Here is a 21,253-nt window from a genome sequence, read left to right on the forward strand (position 1 = left end):
TGGCAGCGGTGGGATTCGAACCCACGCCCCCGAAGAGACTGGAGCCTTAATCCAGCGCCTTAGACCGCTCGGCCACGCTACCCGCTGTGCGCTGTCTCTTTGTCTCATTACTTGCTCGGAGGAGGTCGGGTGGGTTTTGCTCTTGTCGCCCGACTTAGTGGCGTTATGACCGTGGAACCGACTGCACCTGCTTTTTCTGAGATGCTTCCCCTCTCATGGCGAGATCTCGACTTCTTTAACACCTCTGGATAAAGATCTTCTGTGGAGCAGGTTTCAGACCTCTGCGTAAAGCACCCTTGATGTCATTTTATTTTTACAGCAGCCGCATCCGGAAAGTTGTGTCTTTTACGTTTTATTTGAACAACAAAACTACATACAATACAAACAAGAACACATATAACGTATCAAGAAAATCATCAGGGGCACATGCTATAATACAATTACACTTTATGAAAAACGATTACACAAGGTAAATAAAGATAAGGTCCGCACAGCTTGTTCTTACATTTCGAAAGAGTCCGTAAATACCCCTTTACGTCTATTTTGAACTGTTCAAACGTAGGACTCTTCCCAGACCATTTCACTTTATACCACATTCCTAAACGAGGATGCATCTCCTGTTTTAGAACTATTTTGGCCGTGTGGCTTATACAACACACCCACAGTATTCTAATGGTGGACTGCAGATCTGTGCTATAGTTCAGTCGAATTCGAAGGATCCAGCAATCGTACTGGATTTGACTGCGATTCTGAAATGTCTCTTGCAAAGGTATTCGGGTTTGCTTGAACCTTTAAAAAAATCTGAAACTACCCAGCTTACAATCTCTGAGGTAGTTGTCACTAAACTCGGACGTGATGTGCCACACATGTGCCGTGTGCCTTTACTTTTGTAAAAAACTGGTATAGGGAAAATTAAAGTCGAAACCCAAAACAGTTATATACTTAAGAGTAAATGCCTCCTAATAGCTAGCAAGCGCTCCTAGTTAGTAAAGTTGTTTGTGTCCCTGCCTGTCACGCGGGAAACTGGGGTTTGATTACCGACGGGGAGACAGCTAGTTTTTTATGATCAGATTCCAATCTTTAATGCTGTGTGTGAGAGTTTACGTAACTTTCCTTTTCTCACATTTTCTGACGACTATTCCGAAGGAGCGCCCTGTCAACTCCTAATACTTTTAAAAAATTCTACCTGCATGTTTGATTATTTTTGTTTTATTTAGAAAAAGTTCAATATTGATCATAACTAAAGAAAATAATGATCAGAAACAAAAACAAAATGTTGAAGATGCGACTCAATCTTGAATCAGAGCTGGGTGACACGGGCTTCTGTTCTGATATGGTTGTACGAGAAACAGGAGAAATCTTTTCTCTCCTATGGAGCATGAGCTGAATCGGGAATGAGACATTTCATGTGTTTGTGCATATGTCAACGCATGACCTACATCGTAAAACTAAAACTAAATTAAAAACTAACATTAGATTTCAGAGACATTCATTTATATACAAACAAGAGATAGACAAAGCAATAATTCTACATTAACTTGTCCTGCACTGATCAGACTAATTGAAATGGTCTGATTCAGAGCCTGTGCAGCTCGTGCTAATACAATATTTTCCTTTGATTTCCTTTGAGGGCGGAGTTGTCTTTAAAATCTGGATTAAATAAAAAGGAGTGACGTCAGTGTAAAACAGCTTTCCTTCTTGGGGAACAACGGTTGTGTTCCATATTTCTAATTATTTTGGTTTCAAGATAGCAATTTAGTATGAAACATAAAAGCCAGCTGGATAAAGCTGTTACACGTCATTTACAATGGTCTTTCAACTAATAGCCCGTGCAGGGATCAAACCCCAGCTGTTGGTACGAGTTGCGTAAGGCTCTGCAACATGCAGATGAGAAACTAACCTCTGCTTCTTCATTATATACACAGTGAGCTATATATGCGGGCTTACTGCCCCCTACGGGCACTGTATTTGATTGCGGTACAAGACTGGCCGTGGAGAAATGAAGTGAAGAGGGTGTGTTCATTAAAAGGCTCATTGCATCCCTGGATGGTCTCAAACCACCACCCTTTTGGTTAACAACCGAGCCACAAAGACTCATGTACAGCTTAACACTTCTCGCTCTCGGTGTAAGTGATACACTCCGTAAAATTTCTGGAGAATCATTTGTTTTTAAAGGAAAATCGCCAACAGTGGCCGAGATCTATTGGAGTTTTTTCATTCTATACTGCAATTTCTGAAGGGTACCCTGTGAAAATACGAATTTTGACGAGAAGGGACGGACATATAAGGTCAGTAGGCTTGGGGAATTGGACCTTATGGTGAAGGCTGCGGGCTCGGCATCAGCAGAACCTGATCAATATCGGTTGACTCCGATATACTTTGACAACTTAACTTCTGGATTTAGAGACATTTACCTTAGTGTCGGTATACTAAGATGTTTTGGTAACGAGGAAGGAGGGACAAAGCAAATTGGCAGAATGTGTGCTATTTTGTTGACTACAAGTCCTCACATGCCGGAGGGTCAATATTAAAAAAAAACGTAACAGTATAATCTCTTGTACTTCACAATTTAATAGTGTCTGTTACATTGTGTCTCACACCTCAGTGTCAGAATTGTGAGACGAGTTTGTAATCAGGAGGGAGGGCCATAGCAATTCAGCAGAAATTGCATTCACCTTTTCCCAATGCATTCTCACATGCCATTTTCTCACATGCCATGCTCAGAGGGTCATATTTTTAAAATGGTATCATAAAATGTCCTGAAGTTCAGGATTTTGACAGTCTGTTATATTGTGTCTCACACCTTGATGTCAGAAATATGAGACGATTTTAAAATCAGGAGGGAGGGCCCTAGCAATATAGCAAACATTGCATTTACCATTTGACAATGTATTCTCTCATGCCATGTTCAGAGGGTCGTATTTAAAAAACGGTACAGTACAATGTCCTGAAGTTCAGGATTTTGATAGTCTTTTCCATTGTCTCTCACACATCTGTGTCAGAATTTTTAGACATTTTTATAACCAGGAGGTAGGTTCGATCACCCTCTGCTCATCCTCAGTTAACCATATAGTCTCATATGCCATGTTCTAAATGTCCCATTTAAAACTGCTATATTAAAATTTCTTGTAAAATGCAAGAGTTTGAGACTTTTTATGATCAGAAGGCAAAGTCGTGGAAAATATGCAGAAAGTGCCAGTGAATTTATGTTTTGCCTTTGTCTTATTTACTCGTGGTATAACATGCCAGTTTGTTTTATTGTGAGTTGTGTTTCTGAAATGTGTTTCATACAAAAATGCAATTTGGACAGTCTCTACTTACATATTCCCCTTTACTGAGGAAATGTACAGTAAGACATCCGGATAAGTATTTTTAAAAATGACTGTAGAGAGCCATCTACAGGCGAAAGACGACATAACATCACAGCAGCAGCATTTAAGATGGAACGAAAAACGCAAAGCAGCAGCTGGCGAATAAGAAGCCAACTTCAGCCTCGTTAATGCAATAGCATTAGGTGAGGTGGAAAAATATTTCTTGCTCTGAATCTTAACATTTTTATAGGAGGTGTTCTAGGACTTCTTGCCTCAGAAAAAAAAAACTGCCAGTACATCAGTTATTTCTACTCCATCAATAGCAGCAGTGTTATCAGTACTGAGCCCTAAATGTAGGTCCTATCATCATATAAAAAGTTGAAAGTATCGACTGCATTCAACTGATAAAATGTATCTTCTATGAGAGTTATATCTTTATCCAAAATACATCGGAAACAAATTTGCACGTTTTTTGGGGGGGATCCTGAAGACTGAGACTCAAAACTTTTTTTTCCTTCTTTCCAGGAGGAAGGATTATTCAGATGCAAACATTGTCCCAAAATCAATGTACTCTCCATTGATATTCAAATCCTCAAATTCTTCATCTGAACGTCGATATTGAAATATGATATCGTACAAATTGTGGTTTTCTTTTTAAAGCAAATTTTGTGCTTTAAATTAAATAAATTGTATTTATTATGAATGTGCCGGAAATTTTTCAGTACTTTAGAGGGTTCTGCCATTTTAGATGTTATGCTGTTCCTGTCTGATTTATCAAATGTGTCATTTAAATCACCAGTCATTTCTATATCAGTCTGAAGGCCTTGCAGTAAAGATTGCAATTCATCCAAAAATGCCAAGTTTCCCACTGGTGATACATACAAGGAAATGAATGTATATTTTCCCCCCAACTCAACAAATTTAAGATCAAATACCTCCCTCATCTGCAGGTGGAGATAATAATGTCAGAATAAATACAGGTTTAAAAGTCAGGAGCATTGATAGTCCTATTTTAAAATGACACTAAAATGCTCACAATATATTAAAAAGCTCTGTAAAATGCAAAAATAATAAAAAAAATATTAAAACAAGGTAAAAAGAAATAATACACAGTTATAAAGCTCAGGAATTATCAATGTGAAGTTACAATGGGTTGATTGTGTTTCATGTGATTTAAAAAATAAAATGTTTGCAAAAAATCCACTTACAATATGCTAAAAATGGCAAGAATACTTAACTTTTTACTACCAGTGACATATTTAGCCAATGTCCGCCTGGAATTTCCTTCCCCTTAAACATTTGTTATATCTCTGCAGCAGAACATAGCAGGAGCCTGGTTCAGGTCTTAAATTGAAGCTAACCCCCTTGGCTTTGAGTGTGAAAAGTCAAATTTCTTATATTTCTTAATGTGTCCACTCAGCAGACAAACATATGAAAAAAAACAAAAAAAACAGCTGGCGAACATTTTTTTTTTGATCTTCAGAGGTCAGATTTTTCAACTATATGCATGTCAAGGGCCTGGGAATGATTTGAAAACCTTGTTCTAGGTGGCTACAAGCTTGGATAAAAATTTGGGACAAATTGATCAATTAGAAAAAATTCTACATCATGTTTTGTGAAGACTGGACCTGGAATGAAATTTCACGCCTATAATAAAAAATCATAAAAATATTGAAAATAATAAGAATAAAAACCATTGCAATTGCTATAAAAACCTTAAGACACTGCTAGAGAGCCTTTACCTGCTGTTATGCAATGAAAAAAAACCTCAGAGTTGCCTTCTGGTGTGAAAAAAAGGAGCACAGATAAGAAACTGATAAAAAACTGATTGATTATCTCTTCTGAGTCAATGATTGACAGCTAAAAATGCAGCCTGAAGCTTCTAGAGGAAGTCTCACCCCCTAAGGGTGGCTGAAAATACAAAGAATGACAGCGGTTTTTACCAATCAAATCGCCTTATTTCTGGCGCTCGTTCTTCAAACATTTACTACGTAATCAGTAACGTTTACTAGTCTCTAGCTCTTGAGATAAACTAGTCTGGGTTATTTTGGATATATATCATGCTCCAGAATAAGGTAAAAACATGGGATATATATATATATGCTGGTTTTTGCTTTTGCGGTTTTGTTGGTAAAAATGTATGATATTGACATGCTGGGCTGGCCAGGTGATCTGGTGTTTTTATTGGGATTCTGCTAGTTCATTAATTTATTGGTTTATTGCATAATAGTGTCATGTCTGTGGAAACAAACTTTATGATTTTGTTGTGGTGATATTTGAGAATACGTGCATGTGAGAAAATTTGTGGAGCGGTTTCAAACAAACGTTGTTTATCTCGCGTTTATCTTAAAAATAAAAAGTGTTATCTGGGGAGACAGGAGTGGTCCTCGGTGACCGCGATCCGGACTAAGTTAACAGGTGTGTAATTTAAAAAAAAAACAAGTTAAAAATAATTGCTAAATGGGTTTAACATTCAGGAATGTAATTGGTCAGATGCTTACGATAAGTGATGCTGGTGTTTCGTGTGATTTAGCGAATTCAAAAAAATATTCATTTTAAAAACGGCAAGAGCTCGTATGAAAAAAAAGTTCGTAAGTATCTTTGTTACAACAGCCGCGCCAGAACTATTCAGATACTGTACATCAGAAAAGTACCTGAACTTGACTGGTTTATATTCAGTTATGTGCATTAGGAACGAAAGGGAGACTTAGATGGATTTTATTAGGGGTTTAGTAATCAGAAAATTTATTTTTACACGTTTATGCCTACGAGCAGAAATAACTTCCTGCTTTCAGCGCTTTTTTTGTTTCTGCTTGTAACCTCGAACAGAGAAACCCAGTACTGACTCACAGAAACACCCCGGAGTTTCTGTGTTTCTGGGATTTAAGAGGGATGTATGCAGCGGTGTTACGAGTCTGGAAGGAGGAGACGCGCATTCCGCACGGGGAGCGTAGAGCAATGAGCCGCACCTGCTGCGCGCTGAGTCCTGTCCTACAGTATATAACCGCTGAGCACGGACACACAGAGTCTCCAGCCAGTTTTGGAGATTTATGATTTCAATGTTTTTTTTCCTTTTGAGCAGAAGCTGGGTTTCTTCCTCTAGTTAAAGTTATTGGAGTTGTGGTTACTGTGCTAGACCGTCGGGAATAGCGCTTTTATTTATTTTTTTTTGTCAAGCAGTCTGCTGTATACTGTACGTGAAATAAAGATAAGAGTGCTTTCTTGATACTTCACAAGAGTATATATAATTCACGAGCTGTATTAAAAAAAATGAACTGGAAGAAAAGCAATAGGGCTGGAGTTTATAGACTGTGATGCAAATACGAGAGTAGGAGAGGAGGGGACTAGTTCAGGAGCACAACCGGCCCTCTCCTGCCCATTCTCCCACCAGGGTCTGTTGTAACCCAGTGTGAAATTCAGCTCCTTGCAGTTCAGCTTTTGATCACTCAGCTGCTTTGCCCTGGGAATATGGGGCAAATAAAGGAGATAGCAACCAGACTAGAGGGAGAGTTTTTATTCCCAAGGGATGACTTGTTTTACAACAGCAGGCAACTTAAAGAAAAAGAAAACCTGTGTTCTGCTGCTCCAGGTTGGTTCCACTGGGAACAAGTGTGGCCAGGAGCTCATGAACAGTAATTAGGGGTTGTTTCCACAAGGGGGGCTGGAGTAAGTTAGATGTCAAGGGCAATAAAACTCATTAGACCTAATTGACCAGTTAAAGTGAGTTGTTCTGCTTTCCGCACAGAAACCAGTGCTCTCTTCTCAATGTGTGGGTGAGTCTGTCAGTGATATAACAGCTAGGCAGGACTGCCACTGTGGTCTATTTCATCACCTGTGACCCCATCTTCCAAAGACAACAGTCCAATCTAGCATAGAGTGTCCCGGACTGCTCCGTCAGTGACAGTGAGAGGTTTATCTTGTCTCTTGTTCTGCCAGAATGTAACAAAAAGTGACCCCTTAATGGAGGAAACTTTAGCTTTTGTAGGTAATTATACCACTTGACAATGTTACAGGTGTTGGGGGGGGGGGAACCCCTAGTGATTCCACAGTCTCACATAGACAATGGCCAGTCTACACAAACCTCCAGTCAACACAGCCCTGACCCCTGTTATGTCACCCAGGTCTACACTGTGAGACAATGATTATTTAGGAAAATTGTAAGGAATGCATTCCAAAGCAGTCAATGGAAGTATGGAATTAAAATAGTCAAGTCTTGTAAAATAGAGTATATTATCTATTTATTATACCTTAACATTGTGACAAAAACAAATTTCAAGTCCATTATGAGCACACACAGCATATTAAAGATGGGTCTCTGCACTGTAAAGGAATCTCAGTAACTTTAGCTAATAAACCTGAAATGTCATTTCTTTTACTGCTTGTTCTTTAAGGTACTAACTCATTGACATTATGTAGATTAAAATAAGACTATTCACAAAGAAAAAGCATTTATCACAAATGTATCATGCCAAATAAACTCTAGTAATCAAGAGGAATTAAGAAAAGGAAACAAAACCATCTTTTGAGGATGCCAGATAGAAATGTAAACACACACTCAAACGTGGGGCCAATCTTACCAGAAATCAATTAACACACCAATGATCTTGGACTGATGTCTGAAAACCAGAGCAAACAGTACAATATTAAGGTACTAAAGCTATTAGTAGAACAGATCTAGCTTCTCAACATAATACTTATGTCTGAACTTCATTGAATAGTGACACTTCAATCTTTCATATTCAATATTTTTCACAAAATCAACAGCTGAGAACAGACCGCCATATACAGTGCCTTGCGAAAGTATTCGGCCCCCTTGAACTTTTCAACCTTTTGCCACATTTCAGGCTTCAAACATAAAGATATAAATTTTTTATTTTATGTGAAGAATCACCAACAAGTGGGACACAATTGTGAAGTGGAACGAAATCTATTGGATTTTTGAAACTTTTTTAACTAAAAAAAAATGAAAAGTGGGGCGTGCAAAATTATTCGGCCCCCTTGCGTTAATACTTTGTAGAGCCACCTTTTGCTGCGATTACAGCTGCAAGTCGCTTGGGGTATGTCTCTATCAGTTTTGCACATCGAGAGACTGAAATTCTTGCCCATTCTTCCTTGCAAAACAGCTCGAGCTCAGTGAGGTTGGATGGAGAGCGTTTGTGAACAGCAGTTTTCAGCTCTTTCCACAGATTCTCGATTGGATTCAGGTCTGGACTTTGACTTGGCCATTCAAACACCTGGATACGTTTATTTGTGAACCATTCCTTTGTAGATTTTGCTGTATGTTTGGGATCATTGTCTTGTTGGAAGATAAATCTCCGTCCCAGTTTCAGGTCTTTTGCAGACTCCAACAGGTTTTCATCCAGAATGGTCCTGTATTTGGCTGCATCCATCTTCCCCTCAATTTTAACCATCTTCCCTGTCCCTGCTGAAGAAAAGCAGGCCCAAACCATGATGCTGCCACCACCATGTTTGACAGTGGGGATGGTGTGTTGAGGGTGATGAGCTGTGTTGCTTTTACGCCAAACATATTGTTTTGCATTGTGGCCAAAAAGTTCGATTTTGGTTTCATCTGACCAGAGCACCTTCTTCCACATGTTTGGGGTGTCTCCCAGGTGGCTTGTGGCAAACTTTAGACGAGACTTTTTATGGATATCTTTGAGAAATGGCTTTCTTCTTGCCACTCTTCCATAAAGGCCAGATTTGTGCAGTGTAAGACTGATTGTTGTCCTATGGACAGACTCTCCCACCTCAGCTGTAGTTCTCTGCAGTTCATCCAGAGTGATCATGGGCCTCTTGGCTGCATCTCTGATCAGTCTTCTCCTTGTCTGAGCTGAAAGTTTAGAGGGACGGCCAGGTCTTGGTAGATTTGCAGTGGTCTGATACTCCTTCCATTTCAAGATGATCGCTTGCACAGTGCTCCTTGGGATGTTTGAAGCTTGGGAAATCTTTTTGTATCCAAATCCGGCTTTAAACTTCTCCACAACAGTATTACGGACCTGCCTGGTGTGTTCCTTGGTCTTCATGATGCTCTCTGCGCTTTCAACAGAACCTTGAGACTATCACAGAGCAGGTGCATTTATACAGAGACTTGATTACACACAGGTGGATTCTATTTATCACCATCAGTCATTTAGGACAACATTGGATCATTCAGAGATCCTCGCTGAACTTCTGGAGTGAGTTTGCTGCACTGAAAGTAAAGGGGCCGAATAATTTTGCACGCCCCACTTTTCATTTTTTTATTAGTTAAAAAAGTTTCAAAAATCCAATAGATTTCGTTCCACTTCACAATTGTGTCCCACTTGTTGGTGATTCTTCACATAAAATAAAAAATTTATATCTTTATGTTTGAAGCCTGAAATGTGGCAAAAGGTTGAAAAGTTCAAGGGGGCCGAATACTTTCGCAAGGCACTGTACCTTTATCCAGTGGTTTTCAGAGCAGAGACATCCGTGTGGGCAAGAGTTCTTTCCCTGAGGTCCACTGCACGTCAGATAGCCACGTTCTGGCTGGGTCGTGTGTACTCCTGGGAACGTCGCCTGTAATGAATATTGGGGACTTTGTACAAATTAATAACGTGAGTATATTAATATGATTTGTGTTGAAGCCAAACATAGACAATCACTGTTAAAACTTGAATTCAACCTCCAGTGTCTGCTTTTGAAATGCTGATCATCACCCGTCTTCTGGCTTCTAGATGCACGTGTTAATGGATATTTCTTGTCTTCTTTTTTTTCCCCCCATATGCTCTTCTCTGTATCATTAAGTACTTCTGGGTCATTTCATGTACCTCGTGGCATCTTGGCTGGTGGTGAATGGCAGGCAGCTGCTCTAAAAATAACATGCCTATTAATATGATGTTGAAGACAAAACCAAAACAATACAACTTTGTTTTGCACTTTAAAATTTATCACAAGCTTGTCATATTTACAGTCATCAACTGATTTAGGCTGCTGTTCCTGTGAAAAATGTCCTTTGTTTAAGAAAGATTCAATTTAAAATCTTTAGGTTTTAAATATAAACCACTGGCAATATGGTAATCACTTTTACAACTTTTAAGAAGTTGCAAGATAGCTCTACAACTATGTTGTCCTTAACCTATTCAGAAACTACCACAAATATTGTAAGAAATTGTTCTCTAGACTCTAGATCTTGTGGGCTCTGTTCTCGATGAATTGGAAAGGTGTCGTTCATGAAGTCCAGTACTCTGTTGATCTCTCTCTTACCAAGAGACTACCCATCTAATGCTGCAGGAAACTCCAGTGCCTGGTCTGGGAATGCTGTGCTATTCAGATTCTGTCAATAAATTTCAATAATGGTTCACCTTTTTGTTTACACTGTGGCATTTCTTTGCAGTAACAATTGAGAGGGATAGTTATCTGCCTTCTATACTCTTCTAAAAATCATGTATCTTTTTAGCAGTCCCATATCCCTTCCTTATATCCTTGCTGATGAGAATGAGAAATGCTATTTTCAAGACATTAACACGAATATAATTTTTACATTAATTCCAAGGTACAAGAAAATGAATATCTTCAAAATATGCACTTTAATATACTTACTTAGTTTCTTTTTTGGAAATGGTCAGTGAACCAACCACTCCAGAGCTTGTCCTTCACCTTGAAATTATTTCCTGGAAATGCTGAAATCACAGAGGAGCTCTTCTCCCCTCAACAATGTCCCTTTTTGTCACAGACAGAATTATGACAGACTGTTCGTTGATTATAAATGACTTTCTTACAGCCCTTACATTGTCTTTTCTCTTTGATGGATTTATCCATCTTCCGATTTGCCTCCTTATCCGGGAGGCAGGCTCAGTGTTTTTCACGAGCATCAATGCACAGTTTTTGTGCAGGTTCATCTGAAAAGAAAAGACATCTCATGTCTCCCTCTGTCATCTGTGAGCTTCAGCAGTTGTCTTTGTGGTGACATTGCCATTGTAATCACACACCACCTCTCCCTTCTGGAAACACTTGGAAGTCACAAACTTCTTCCCCTTCACAGTGTAGTGTGCTCTCACGAGGCACCAGTTCTGTAGGGTTTGGGCATTTACGGGGACAATTATTAATTGTAGCCGTAAATCACAAAATTGATTCTTTTGATGGCTTTAGAATCCAACCATGCGATATAACTCAAACAACGCGCACACACACAGGTACTAATACACGAGGATACATTTATTAATACATAGAATATGCATGTAAACCTAACAGATCTTATCGAGAGGGTTATCAGAATACAAAAGGTATATATTCAGTCAGTTACGAAGAGTTACATATATCAAGAGGACATAAGTTCAGTATATCATTCATTTAGACCGTTTCGTAAATGAACTTGGTTATAACTTCTACATTAGATACTCAAAACAAGTACATAACTCTTAGGAATTAAATTGATATCAACTGGTTGGGATAACAATTGAATTCTCAAGCTGTAATGCATTGAAGTTGAATACTCATCCAATCTCTGGGGATTCAGATCTCCTGCGGGCTCTCTGGCTCCGTGCCAGGCTGTGCTGTGCTGCAGATGATCACTGACCGGCTAGTTAGTGTTGGCTTTAACTAGCAGAGTTTGTGCACAGGAGAAAAGATGAATGTGGGTCCCAGCAAGTCATGAAGCGCTAGTTCTGTATAGTGATTCAGCTGTCCACAGTTCCGACCTGTTCACGAGGCTTGCTGCTGATGCTAACCTCGGGTGAATCCTTTGGTTACTCTCTGTCAACCTCCGCTCTCGACTCTTACAACAGAGGAAAGTTCTGGCACTTGGACACACTGGCCGTTCCGTGGTTGTCCAGGCTCAGGATGGTCAGGAGGCGCGCTGCGAGAATGTCCTGCCCTTGGGAGCCTTCTGCTCCTGGGCCGTCCTGCCCTGGAATTCTCCTTTAGAATTCTCCTTAGAAAAGTCTTTAGAATAGTCTTGGAGCTCTGTGTTGCCTGTTTTTACCTGGAGGAACTTCAGCTCATTCATTGGCTGAAAGTTCCATGGGCATCAGAATCCCACGTGGGTTACTCGGCCCTACCAGTCCCTGATTGGTTGATCAAGGTGAGATATGAGTCACTTACTCCTGACACTTAGGAATGTAGTCCAGATGTCCATCTGGCACTCCCTAGACAGATAGGCGCCAATGGATGACCATTGATCATGATAGCCAGGCTTAGCTAAGTGCATCCCCATATGGGAGCTGTCCCTTATCAAAAGAAAACATCTTTAAATCAGCCTGCATGAATAGCTTCTCTGTGGCTGCACCACAGATTTGAAGAGAGAGATGGGGCCTCATTTGGGAAAGCACAGCAACACTTAATTCTGTCTTATTAATAAGCATTGCCGCTACATATCCCCCCTTTTTGAAGGTCACGAGGTCCTGAGGCGTTGTTGCCTTCAAAACAAAAGAGAGTTAAGTGATGTCCCTTGTCATTAGACCATTAACCTTAAATGTCCACATTACTCCTCGAGAATTCATACCGGAACCAGCATTGGGAACAAACAGGATGAATAAAATCTGGAGTATGTATAAACACGGTAGGAGACAACATCTCAGTCTAGGCATTACACATCAGGAAGTTCACTGTCAATATCTGATACCTCTGTAGGCAGATATTTGGGAAGAAGTAACTTCCTTTCTTTTGACATGCTACCTTTGACTCATTCATGCTACCCGGAGTACATCTTGATGTAAGAGTACAGCATTCAGAGTACACTGTCAGTCATGACCCAGCTACCCGGCAGTAGTGTTACAATAACAACAGTTCCTGTTCCCAGCCCCCCTGATAAACCACGACACCTGTGTTGGGCACCTGCCAGGGTGGGTTGGAGGTTTGTTCCATTAAAGCAAACGAACTACCTGTACCTCTTCAGGGCGTAGCGTTTCTTGGATTTCTATCCAATTCAATAGTGTGGCACCTGAAGGCATCCACGACCTCCAGCTTGGTCTTATGTTGTCTGGTTCCAGACCGTACAGTGTTAAGTTACCATGCTGTACTATGGCCTCCTTGGGAACTTGCAGGAAACTGTTGGTTAGGTAGCTGCATTGTGGTAGCTGTATCATGCCTGTCACAAGTCATAGTGACAGTTAAGTGTGGTGTGCTGACCAGCCATTTACTTCCCACCTGCTCTTCATGGGGTTCATTAACCTCCCTCTGCTCGTTAGTAGCTTTACACCCTTCATTGGTGAATAATTTAGACACAGCCAATGGATAGCTTTGGTAGCCATACCCATCTCAAGATTTGGAACCAAATTCAATCTTGGATTGCCTTCTGGGTGAGCTATGAGCGATGGGGTGGTTAATGTCACATACTCCTCTACTGAGAAGAGTGGAATCAAGTGGGTTGGGAATTGTGCCATGGCTAGACTGGCTACAGTGGCACTGAACTCCCTTAACAGGTCTTGTGTCAACATTCTGGCCTGTTGCACACAAGCATAAACCCACTGTATAACACCGGCAATCATGTCCACTGGTTGGGGGATAAGGTTTAACCCTGTTGCATAGGAAATTGCCTGTAGGGTTTTCCCTAGGCTTTCCAACTTTTGCTGCTGTTGATACAGTCTGTCACTACCCTCTGGCATCTCTGACACCTGCCTTCTTGGGGCAGTCAGGGTGAGAGTGCCAGTAGCAAACAAACCTACCAGAAATAGCAAATGCACAACATTGGGTGGCTGATCCCAGTCATCTCCTTCTGAGTGACTGTTGCCTTTCTAAGCTGGCGCAGCGTGTACATGGTGTCTTTCTCATTATGCCATGTGGCATTTTGGGCACCGACATCCTGGAAATCTGGGGAGATCTGACGCAGCTGCTGATGTTGCTCCTCCATTTCCAGGGCATCTAGTTTTTCGATTTGTTCATGCCTGTGCTCTAGGAACCCTGCAGGGGGCGGTGCAGCGGTGGAGCATGCCTGACCCCCGGCTGAGTGGTCATCTGGAGCACCTGAGTGATCTGGAATTGTTACCCCATTCTCTCTGTTCAGGTCCACCCTGCACACTTCCTGATTGAGGAATCCCTCAATCGGCATGTTTACAGTCGTTCGCTAGGGGCCGGTGTAGGACACCTGCTCGCTCCCCCCTTCCCTCGCTAGGGGTTCAGGGAGCTGCCCCAGCACTGGGATAGCCAGTTCACAGTCTTCGAACTCGCTATCACCCACCAGGCCCATGTCAGTGCAGGCGGGGATTCTGACACCCCACTTTTCCGTGTTCTGCACTGGCAGGCGGGTGGCTTGATAATCCAGCTCCAGTCTGGCTGAACCACTGTTGGTCAGACTCAGACTGACAGACTGAGCTGGTGGCTGTAGGAAAACCGGCTTGGCTTTCATTCCCTGTCCCTTCTGGGGGACTGGGTGTGTTGGAAACCCTGCTGTTGAGGCAGGAAAATCAGGTCGGTCTCACTCACTACCTGGTAGTTGTGAGAAATAATGTTACCTGTCTGCAGGTTCCCTGGGTCACAGCAGAGGGAATCGGCATCTGGGATCATGTGTGTCCACAGCGCAGTAGTCTCAGCGTCCAGCTGGACCTCCTGTCTAACCTGTGAATGTTGCACCAGGGGCACCTGGCGGTGGCCCCGTGACAGCTGCTCAAGCAGATCCTCACTAATATAGGACCTCTCAGGGCTAAGGGTGAGGGCTACATAACCTACCTGCTCTCCTGCCATCTGGATCCCTTCCACCACTGCAGGGTGGTGGTCCTGACCCCTCTTGGGTGCCAGGGTGCACAGGGAAAGCTCCTTTTCATCGCCAGGTGGGGAGATCTGCTCCTCTTTAGGGATGTAAAAGGCGTGTGCTTTACCTGGTGGATCAGGCGGCTGCTTGGAGCACCGCTCCTGTGGCATGGAGGCTGTTGTGACCTCAGCCGGGACATGACTTCCCTGTATATCCGGGGAACAAGAAAATATTTTTATTTCTTGTCCAGAGGGAACAGAAGGAATCTCCACATAGGCTTCTGTGTTCGGTGGGCACTGTGTGAGCACAGTCTGCCTCTTGGCCCCCCTTTCCTTCTGTACAGAAGGCTTAGGAGACTTGACCTGTTTCCACACCTTGCCTTTCTGGTGATCCACCAAAGGTTCATCTCTGAGTCGCATGCCCTTTTCTTTTTCTACCCGTTTGAGTTTGCTGTATGACATCAAACACCTTTCAACCTCAGTGTCAATCAGTGTCTCACTGTGTAAGACATCTCCCATGGCAGCCTTGAGGTAAAAGCTTCCTGCTTTTCCTCTCTGTTTTACTGCCTGCTCTGTGACTTCAGGGGTGGAGTCAGCACTCGCTTGGGAGTGGCTGATCTCATCCAGGCAGGAACCCTTCCGCTCAATCAGATAGACTGAGGGAGGGAGAGGGGGCGGGTCTCCGCCTCCTCCAGTGGAGAGTATCAGCTCATTCACACTTCCGGCAGCCTTGGGGAGCTGTTGTCTCTGTCCTAATAAAACTTGTTCAAGCCTGGCCAGGCGGGCGGCTACTGAATACTTTTGTTCAGCTTTATCTAGCTCTTTCCCTTCCCCAGTGTTCTCATGGCACTTAGGACGCTGGGTGCGGTCCTGTGTGCCTGCTTTGGAACGGGGCTTAGCCAGCTCAGGAGCCTGTGCTCCTTCGAGCAGGGGGGAATTAACCCTGCTGGCTCTGACGGCGAACACAGTCGCTTTAACAGCTTTTTGCTCAGAGTGACTTTGGACATCATACTCCCAGGCTTTCTGCACGAATCTCTTAATATCAGTCATTTTCATGGTCTGTGCATCTGTATGCATTAAGATCATCTTTCTGACTGACGGGTGGAGATTCGCAATGAATAAACCCTTGAAATGTGTGTTCTCTTCGCAACCCTCATCATTTCCCCTGCAAAATAAGTTCGTCTAAGTCTCTCGTACTATTCGCGAGGGGACTCTGCTCTCTCATGCTTAATGTTAAGGGCGGCGGCTATCGCGGCAGTCGTGTCAATAAACGCACTGTATTCTCGGATAAGTGCTTGACACAGCTCTTCAAAGTCATCACAGACTTTCTTCATCTGCCTAGCCATCCACTCATGTACAGCTCTGCTGCTAGTTTTCCTGACCAGAAACACTTTCTCCTGTTCTGTGGCGTTTGGCAGGTACTGCAGGGTATACCTGAGGTCTTGAATATAACTCTCGATATTATTCTCTGACACTGCAGAGTCAAATCTCTCCATCTCCTTCACTTGTCACTAGTCCTTCACTCTCAGAGAATGGAGGTTTATTCTCCTAGCTTCTCCGCTGACGGAGATATGACGGAGATCATGGTCAGACCTGTCGCTGCTAGAGAGAGTGCTTAATAGCGACTCGAATTCAGACCTTTTAGCAACCATCGTTAAACTTAAAGAGTATTACTTTTAAGTACGAAATCACAGTTCTACCACAGAAAACCACAAGATCAAGTATGCAATCAACCCAGTAGATCGCAAAAGATCACAAAACAATCAAGCACTGCTTAAAGAGCAAGGGGAACTTTTTTCCTTTCGGCTTTCAGCACACTGTATTGTCGAGTATGAAACCCGTGGTGTTTTATATTGAATTATTCCGCTTGGTTGACTCATTTCAGTCTTACCATAGCCCGTCCAGGGACGCCAATAAATGTAGTGTGCTCTCTGAAGGCACCAGCTCTGTAGGGTTTGGGCATGTACGGGGACATTTATTAATTGTAGCCGTAAATCACAAAATGATTGTTTTGATGGCCTTAGAATCCAACCATGCAATATAACTCAAACAACACACACACACGGGTACTAATACACGAGGATACATTAATTAATACATAAAATATGCATATAAACCTAACAGATCTTAACGAGAGGGTTATCAGAATACAAAAGGTATATATACAATCAGTTACAAAATGTTACATATATCAGGAGAACATACGTTCAGTATATCATTCATTTAGACCGTTTCATAAAGTGAACTTGGTTACAACTTCTACATTAGATTCTGAAAACAAGTACATAACTCTTAGGAATAAAATTGATATCAACTGGTTGGGATAACAATTGAATTCTCAAGCTGTAATGCATTGAAGTTGAATACTCATCCAGTCTCTGGGGATTCAGATCTCCTGCGGGCTCTCTGGCTCCGTGCCAGGCTGTGCTGTGCTGCAGATGCTCACTGACCGGCTAGTTAGTGTTGGCTTTAACTGGCAAAGTTTGTGCACAGGAGAAAAGATGACTGTGGGTCCCAGCAAGTCAGGAAGAGGACCAGTTCATTCCTGATGAAGCGCTAGTTCTGAATAGTGATTCAGCTGTCCACAGTTCCGACCTGTTCACAAGGCTTGCTGCTGGTGCTTACCTCAAGTGGATCCTCTGGTTACTTTCTGGCAAGCTCCGCTCTAGACTCTTAGAACAAAGGAAAGTTCTGGCACTCGGACACAGTGGTTGTCCGGGCTGAGTCTTAGGATGGTCAGGAGGCGCGCTGCGAGAATGTCCTGCCCTTGGGAGCCTTTTGCTCCTGGGCCGTCCTGCCCTGGAATTCTCCTTTGAATTCCCTTTAGTAAAGTCCAGGAAATAGTCTCTCAGGCCCTCTGTGTTGCCTGTTTTTACCTGGAGGAACTTCAGCTCGTTCATTGGCTGAAAGTTCCATGGGCATCAGAGTCCCACGTGGGTTACTCGGCCCTACCAGTCCCTGATTGGTTGATCAAGGTGAGATGTGAGTCACTTACTCCTGACACTTAGGAATGCAGTCCAGATGTCCATCTGGCACACCCTAGACAGATAGGCGCCAATGGATGACCATTGATCATGATAGCTAGGCTTAGCTAAGTGCATCCCCATTTGGGAGCTGCCCCTTATCAAAAGAAAACATCTTTAAATCATCTGCATGAATACTTTCTCTGTGGCTGCACCACAGAGATGAACAGAGAGATGGGGCCTCATTTGAAAAAGCACAGCAACACTTAATTCTGTCTTATTAACAACCATTGCCGCTACAAGTGAAAGGCTGAAGTGAAATAGAGCGGGGACGAAGGCAGTGAAGAGAGAGAACGTGGGAAGAAGAGAAAAACGCAAGGGAAAAAAAGCAGCGTCGTAAAAGAGGTGACGGAGCTGTCCTCTCTATAAGAAGGGTGCCAGCGAACCTTGTTTTTGCTTATGGCCACACCCCCTTGAGCACGCCTGATCTTATCTGATCTCGGAAGCTAAACAGGGATGGGCCTGGTTAGTACTTGGATGGGAGACCGCCTGGGAATACCAGGTGCTGTAAGCTTTTAAGCGCAAGAGGCGCCCTATCCCCGCTCGCTCGCTCATTCCCCTGTTCACACGTGCAGTGCGGCTTTTCCGTCTGTTTATTTGTCAGCTTTGGCGAGACACGGGTGCTTGTGTATTGGCGTGAGCGTTTTTTATTCTGATTATGAACAGTTTTACAAGTCCGCAAAGGATCGAGGAAAGGTTTATCGCCAGCTGAAAAGAGACACAGCGCTTCGGCTGTGGAGACTTGTTCGGCTGGCGTTCGGGGAGTCGCGTTTTTCAGAATTGTATTGAGATCGTTTTCCACAGAGCTCAGATGTCAAAGCACAGCAGCAGCTCTCCACAGCGATCCTCTATAGCGCCCTTTCTCTCGCAGCTCCGTCCTCATTGGAAGGAAGCAAGAGTGAAAGGCCGAAGTGAAACAGAGCGGGGACGAAGGCAGTGAAGAGAGAGAACGTGCGAAGAAGAGAAAAACGCAAGGGAAAAAAAGCAGTGTCGTAAAAGAGGTGACGGAGCTGTCCTCTCTATAAGAAGGGTGCCAGCGATCCTTACTCTCGCTTATGGCCACACCCCCTTGAGCACACCTGATCTCGTCTGATCTCGGAAGCTAAACAGGGATGGGCCTGGTTAGTATTTGGATGGGAGGCTGCCTGGGAATACCAGGTGCTGTAAGCTTTTAAGTGCAGGAGGCGCCCTATCCCCGCTCGCTCGCTCATTCCCCTGTTCACACGTGCAGTGCGGCTTGTCCGTCTGTTTATTTGTCAGCTTTGGCGAGACACGGGTGCTTGTGTATTAGCGTGAGCGTTTTTTATTCTGATCATGAACAGTTTTTCAAGTCCGCAAAGGATCGAGGAAAGGTTTATCGCCAGCTGAAAAGAGACACAGCGCTTCGGCTGTGGAGACTTGTTCGGCTGGCGTTCGGGGAGTCGCGTTTTTCAGAATTGTATTGAGATCGTTTTCCACAGAGCTCAGATGTCAAAGCACAGCAGCAGCTCTCCACAGCGATCCTCTATAGCGCCCTTTCTCCCGCAGCTCTGTCCTCATTGGAAGGAAGCAAGAGTGAAAGGCTAAAGTGAAATAGAGCGGGGACGAAGGCAGTGAAGAGAGAGAACGTGGGAAGAAGAGAAAAACGCAAGGGAAAAAAAGCAGCGTCGTAAAAGAGGTGACGGAGCTGTCCTCTCTATAAGAAGGGTGCCAGCGAGCCTTGCTCTCGCTTATGGCCACACCCCCTTGAGCACGCCTGATCTCATCTGATCTCGGAAGCTAAACAGGTATGGGCCTGGTTAGTACTTGGAGGGGAGACCGCCTGGGAATTTCAGCTGCTGTAAGCTTTTAAGCGCAGGAGGCGCCCTATCCCCGCTCGCTCGCTCATTCCCCTGTTCACACGTGCAGTGCGGCTTGTCCGTCTGTTTATTTGTCAGCTACAGATGCAGCCATTCAAAGTGCGCGTTACAGACACGTACCGCAGGTGGCGTCGCTCAGTGCGACGCAAGATGACGCGTGGCACCGCAGTACGTGATTGGTTGACCAACAGGGGCACTCGTGGTCCGTTGGTCTGTCGTAGAAAGACTTACAGTAAACGTCTTTGCTGTGCCCGTTGTAGATATTGAATTTTACCACTGAAGGGAAATCTTAGTAGCTGAGCATAAAAAGAATAGGAGCATACTGCAACGGGTGTGAAGTCCATAAACGATATTAATTTTGGAACTTAAACATACAGTATATGGCTGGTCTCGGTACTTTAAAGAAAACATACACACCAGTATTCCATTTCTCCCTAAACATTTTAAGCATCGAAGTCTTTAACTAACGCGATACCGTAGTCAACAAGCATACTTTTAGAATTTGATTAAAAGGGAATATAATATGGAATCGCGTATCTCAAGAAATTAATAACGATATAATTATATTCATGTTGCAAAAGAACTGCAACGGACATAAAAACTCCCTTGCTTTTAACAGAGCGTTCCATAATTTCTAACTACGAAAATGCCAGGTGAAAGGATTTGTAAACATATTTTGTTAAAGCGAGTCAGTTTTTTCCGCAACACATAAAAGACATTTTTCCAAGAAAGTTTAGCCTTTGTCACTAATGAAACCACTAAATAAAGACATAAATATAGAAATCTTAAGATTTGTTTTATTTAATGTTGGTAGCAGGATGAACTGTCAGAGTGTATATTTTGTCGCAGAGTTGCTGCAAGATGTTAACAGTGAAAAAGGTATTTAGAAATGAGTTATTTCAAGATGAAAATTTTCAGAATAATTGCAAATCTAGCAGGATAGAGAAAGCACAGAAAACTGGCAGTTAGATTGATCAGATTAGTATGAAAAGTCATTTAGCAAAGGGAATGAGAAGAGTGACAAACTAGTATACTTTAGATTTTTTTAAATCTGATCATGTTTCCCTATAACAATAATAAAAAACTTTATTTGATATATCACCATTAAAGGTGGCATCTCAAAGCAATACAGTAGATGTAAAAACAGATAAAAGGACCACAGATTACAAAGTAAATGCATGTAAGAAAGACAAGCAGTTAGAGGTGCTACCAAAATTAGAAAATGAAGCAGATACAGACACTAAGTCTTCTGAAAAGAAAGGTTCTGAGGTTAGATTTTAACTGGCCCTGGTGTGTGTGTGTTTGTGTCTGTCTGTCCTGTGATGGACTGGCGCTATGTCCAGGGTGTATTCTGCCTTGTGTCCGTCGCTTACTGGGATAGGCTCCAAATCCTCTGTACTGGATAAAGAGATTAGAAATGGATGGAAGTAAAGGCACT

At 42.8% G+C, this 21,253-nt stretch overlaps 1 non-coding gene and 3 pseudogenes across 1 annotated transcript; 3 read left to right on the plus strand and 1 right to left on the minus strand.

Moving 5' to 3' along the window:
- Positions 1-82, minus strand: trnal-aag (transfer RNA leucine (anticodon AAG)). The gene has a single exon. It is a non-coding gene; the product is annotated as a tRNA-Leu (tRNA).
- An 18,290-nt stretch (positions 83-18,372) lies between these two features.
- LOC148811884 (5S ribosomal RNA) lies at positions 18,373-18,491 on the plus strand (annotated as a pseudogene).
- A 537-nt stretch (positions 18,492-19,028) lies between these two features.
- On the plus strand, positions 19,029-19,147 carry LOC148811885 (5S ribosomal RNA; annotated as a pseudogene).
- A 537-nt stretch (positions 19,148-19,684) lies between these two features.
- Positions 19,685-19,803, plus strand: LOC148811886 (5S ribosomal RNA; annotated as a pseudogene).
- The last annotated feature ends 1,450 nt before the right edge of the window (positions 19,804-21,253 follow it).

This window comes from Atractosteus spatula, assembly GCF_055471065.1.
Source record: "Atractosteus spatula isolate fAtrSpa1 chromosome 10 unlocalized genomic scaffold, fAtrSpa1.hap1 SUPER_10_unloc_6, whole genome shotgun sequence".
Classification (NCBI taxonomy): domain Eukaryota; kingdom Metazoa; phylum Chordata; class Actinopteri; order Semionotiformes; family Lepisosteidae; genus Atractosteus; species Atractosteus spatula.